Below are 5,152 nucleotides of genomic sequence, written 5' to 3'. Positions count from 1 at the left end.
ACAACAGAAAGAGCAAGGCATAAGGTTACCATGTTTTTCCTATCTCAGAAAGAAATGGAAACTGTCTAATGAATATATGTGTGTATATATATATATATATATATGTATATACATATATATATCTCAACAAGTTTCCCTTCGTGTTATAATTTAAAAAGTTGTGGCAACAAGATAAACAATCTAGAATCACCCAGTGAAAGAAACCATTTAATGAAATACATACTTCCCCACTAGAAAACAACCTCTTTTTACTTACATGCCATAATTCTTTCTTTGCCAGTTTTTCTATTATGAACTGCCACGTTTCTGCTGAGAAGCCAATAGTGAAAATATGGTCTAAGCAGGGCATGAAACTTTGCAAAATAGCAGGATCAGCTGAAAGAAAGTTCAATAGATTAAAATTTTTTAACTTAGAGAAAAGTCTAGAAAAAAAAGAAAAGACTAGAAAATTTGTTAAAAGGTACTCCAATTAAGTCAACACATAGATAAATGATGAACTTAAAATAATATTAGGGAAGGTATTTAACTGACTGAATTAGCAACCCTTTAAGTTAACCCCCAAATCAATCCCTAAGCACACCAAACCTCTTTTAGCTTTTCTATTTGACAAACACAATAACACGTTTCTACAAATCTTTCAAAGCAGCAATGAAGATAAAAAGAGAAAAAGAAAGGAGGAAGGAAGAAGGAGGAGGAAGAAGATGAAGGAAGAAGAAAGGAGGAAGAGGAGAAAGAAGAGGAGGAGGAAGAAGCTGAGGAATGTTTAAAAATTCACTTTTTAAAAGAGATGACAAATATTATTTACATCCAAACTAACTCTAAATGAATTCCTCAAATCCAAACTCCCGATTGTAACAACAACCACTCTATTCAATAAATAGCAGAACAAACCACTATGTTAAATAATCTTCTTAAAAATCAATGGAATAAATCCCCCATTAAAAGAAACAGAGTAGAGAATTGGATTAGAAAACAAAACCCAGATATCTTCTGTCTTTAAGAAATGCACCTAAAAGTATTGGAGAGAAACAGACTTAGAATTAAAGAATGGATTTCAATTAATCAATCGAATTGGAAAACAAAAAATACCTGGACAGCATTTCTTATATCAGAACAAATTGCATTTAACCTCAAGAAAGTACATATATACAAAGAAGGTCACTACTTACTGATTGGGGGAATATTAGACCAAGAAGTACTAAATCTGATAACCAAATGCACCAAATATAAAGTCAGTAAAATATGTAAGGCATTTGCTTACAAAACTAGAGAAATATGTGGAAGGAATTTGGTTGTAGGAAATTTCAATACTCCATTATCACTACTAGACAGATCCACCAGACAGAAAACCAGCAAAGACCTAAAAATCCTAAATGAGAAACTAGAAGAACTAGGATTAATGGACTTGGATAGGGCCATCCATCCCCAAAAATAGAATATACATTATGTTCAAGTACACATGAAACCTTCTCTAGAATAGACCATGCCTTAGAATATAAATCTAACTTGTACAAAGTCACAATTATAAGGATTATAAGAAGCACCCTGTCAGATCAATATGCAACAGAAATTAAGATTGACTGTAAAAAGGTCTGGAGAACATCCTGGAGACTAAACAACATGTTGCTCAATAACAGATGGATCAAGAATGAACTCAAAAAAGAAATAAAAACATTCTTTGAGAGGAATGATAATAAAGAAACAAATTGTCAAAAATTGTAAGACATAGCAAAAGCAGTGATTAGAGAAAATTCTTAGCAATGTAGGCATATGTATGGAAAGACAAGAACAACAAAATCAAAATCTGAAATAACAGCAGCAGAGAAACTCAAACACAGGCATAAGGAAAGAAATAATAAAAACCAAAGCAGAAATAAACATTAGAATCAAAGTTAACAATACAAAAATCAATGATACAAGGAGCTGGTTTTTTTGAAAAAAGAAACATGATAAACAAACCACTGGCAACACTCATCAATAAAAGAGAGAAAATACCCAAATAAATAGAATCACAATAGAAAGGGGAGAACTTACAACAAAATCTCAAGATAAAAGACATCGCATGGGCTTATTCTGAACAACCATACTCAGATATGTTAGATAATCCAGGAGAAATTGACAGGTTTCTAGAAAAATATCATCTTCCAAGATATAGTAAGGATAATGTAGAATGCCTAAACAGGCCAATCAAAGCCAAGAAAATTGAAACCACAATCAAGAAACTTCTCAAGAACCAAAATCAAGAAAAAGATGGTTTTACAGGTGAATTCTAGTAAACATTCAGAGAATTTTTACCATTGATTCTTAGGTTCTTTCAAAACTTGGAAAAGACAGGAATCCTCTCAAATTCATTATATGAGGCTAATATCATACTAATTCCCAAAGCTGATAAAGACACCGCCAAGAAGAAAAATTACAGACCAATCTCACTAGTAAACAAGGATGCAAAGATTCTCAACAAAATCCTAGCAAGCAGAATCCAACAATAGATCAAAGAGATTATAGAGCATGATCAAGTGGGCTTCATCCCAGAAGTGCAAGGATGGTTCAACATATGCAAAGAAATAAACATTATTCACCACATAAACAAGAAGAAAGACAAATATCACAGGATCATATCAATGCAGAGAAGCATTTAAAAATTCAACACTCATTTATGATGAAAACACTCAACAAAAGAAAATGGAAGAAACCTTTTTTCAAGATAGTTATATATAAGCCCACAAAGCCCACAATGGGCTTGGCAGGCGCCCAGCCATTCCCCTATTTCTCCCTATGGACTCCAGGCCTTTCCTGGTTGCCAGCTCATTTGGCCTGAAGTGGGTTCCAGGTAAACTCTTTTAGGGGTCTTCAGGCTTTCTCCCCTCCCTACTCTTGGGGGAAGGACTTTGGGGACGGGCCGGGCAGATATTTGGCTTCCGGTTCTTTAATCCTGGATACCATCTCTTTCCTAGAATGGGGTTAATGGACACACCCCATGCCGGAGGCCTATTCCCTAGTTTAGGGGGTGATGGGAGGCTTTGCAGGCCTCCAGCTGTTCCCCTATTTCTCCCCTGGACTCCAGGCCTTCGGGGATGCTGGCTCAGGTGGACTCTATAGTGGTCCTCAGGCTTTCCCCCTGTTTCTCCCTACCCTAAGGGGGGATGCATGGGGAGGAGGGCAGGCTAATGCAACACTGGTGTATATCAGGACATTCACTGGTATTTTTACACTTTGGTCTCCATTTTGAAAACATTGCAGGGGTATCATATACATTCAAAATAAAAATGAGAGGATGGAGTCAGACTGGAAAGAGACCAGTACTCTTTTCCTACTTGATTACTCTCAGCAGCCTCTTCCTTCTTTCATTATGTAACTGTGGTTGCTACCATACTAGGTTTCTGATTAGTTCCCACTCAAGTGCATTTCTCGGTATGGAACTGTGGGCAGTCATTTTGCGGACTCCAGAAGGTTAAATCACAGATCAAAGTGGTGTCCAGATTCAGCACCCTCCTCTCCACTATTTCTAATGACATAGAAGGGACATGCATATCTCCTTTGAATATTGTAGATATATTCCCTAAACCACTATAACTATTATTGAATATCCCCTTAAACGATGACCATTGTGTCCACTTTCTTAAGTTAGATTGCTTATTTTCCCATCTTTTTATCTTTTCTTCTCTTTGTGATCTGTACAATAAGGAATTTTAGTGAAAGAGTCCCTCAGTTTAATGCTTATATTTGAACCAAGTCACAGGGATTTTTGGACTTGTTCTTGCAGCCCCCATATCCGCTGATAATGCCACGTGGCATTAGTCCTTGTTTGCATAGGCACTTTAAAATGGAAAATACTATACATACAAATAAGTACTTATCTAATAGAGATAGGAACATATGAATCATGTAGTGCAATGTGACCTTACACCATGAACACTGACATAATGACCTGGCACAAGCCTCAGAAGAATGGGCATTTTCCATTCACATCTGAACCAGCGAAACCATCTATGAAACATCCAAAGTTGTCTATAACATCATCTGGAAGCAATCTTCTACCAGGGAAGACCCTACTGCTGCTCTGATATCAATCTATTCAAAATAGTCTTCCCTTAACACAGATTCCAGGATCTTCAATACAGAAACATGATACCAACAACAGTGACTGTGTGAAAAATAAAAATGTATTGGCACTACAGACAATGACATGGATTGGACAAACTTGTTTGCCTGGAGCCTAGAGTTGGTCTTATGTCAGGAAACTCCAGGGGTAGGGTATCCTTGTATTTAGGCCAAGGGTTTCCTTTCTATGTCCCCCATACTTTGCTGGGGCTATGCAAACGATAACTGACACTTGAACACTGTTTTTACTGTGCTCCTTTGACTCTAAACCTTAAAAATAATACATGTAAGCTTTTGAGGTTAACTTAAACTAATATGCATGTGCATGAAAATGTAAAAAACTACTATGCCTTCAAGTTTAAGGAGTTACGTAAATGTTATGGCTTTAGACTGCTTTGTGTACTGCTAAGAAATGTTATAATGTACTACAGTCTCGGATATTGTGGGACAAAGTAATTGTACATGGGTTTTGTTTTATTTTTTTAATGTTCTTTGACTCTAAATTAAAAATTAAGGTGTCAGCAGAGGATTTCCTTCTGAGAACTCTGGGTGATTGTACTTCCACTGTAACTTTACCTTGTCCTCTTTCTTTGCATCATTGTTCACTAAGAAAAAAAAGAGAGAGAGATCTACATTAAAAAGAGCCCACAACTAAATTACCCTTTTGTTTTAAATATATATATGGAACACTTCACGAATTTGCATGTCATCATTGCTCAGGGACCATGCTAATCTTCTCTGAATCATTCCAATTTTAGTATATGTGCTGCCGAAGTGAGCACAACTAAATTACCGTTACTGGTAAAAATTAAAAGCATTTCACGAAGGTCAGAAACTAGGCAAGATTTCTCCTCTCTCCAATTTTATACAACAATAGAAGTCCTAGCAAAAACAATCAGACAAGAAGAAGTAAATAAAGGAATCCAAATAGGGAAAGAGAAAATCAAATATTCTCTCTTTTTTTTTGCAGATGATATGATATACATAGAAAATCCTAGAGTCCACAGTAAATCTCCTAGAAACAATAAACCAATACAGAAAAGTGGCTGGT

The 5,152-nt window shown here is 35.9% G+C and overlaps 1 non-coding gene across 1 annotated transcript; it reads right to left on the bottom strand.

The window, feature by feature from the left end:
• Positions 1-4,776: 4,776 nt before the first annotated feature.
• On the bottom strand, positions 4,777-4,883 carry LOC126000565 (U6 spliceosomal RNA). Its single transcript, XR_007492799.1, has one exon. It is a non-coding gene; the product is annotated as a U6 spliceosomal RNA (small nuclear RNA).
• Between the last annotated feature and the right edge of the window lie 269 nt (positions 4,884-5,152).

Source organism: Suncus etruscus (assembly GCF_024139225.1).
Source record: "Suncus etruscus isolate mSunEtr1 chromosome X unlocalized genomic scaffold, mSunEtr1.pri.cur SUPER_X_unloc_16, whole genome shotgun sequence".
NCBI classification, from domain to species: domain Eukaryota; kingdom Metazoa; phylum Chordata; class Mammalia; order Eulipotyphla; family Soricidae; genus Suncus; species Suncus etruscus.
Note: the sequence above shows the minus strand (reverse complement) of the source record. Positions and strands in the feature narration are given on the sequence as shown.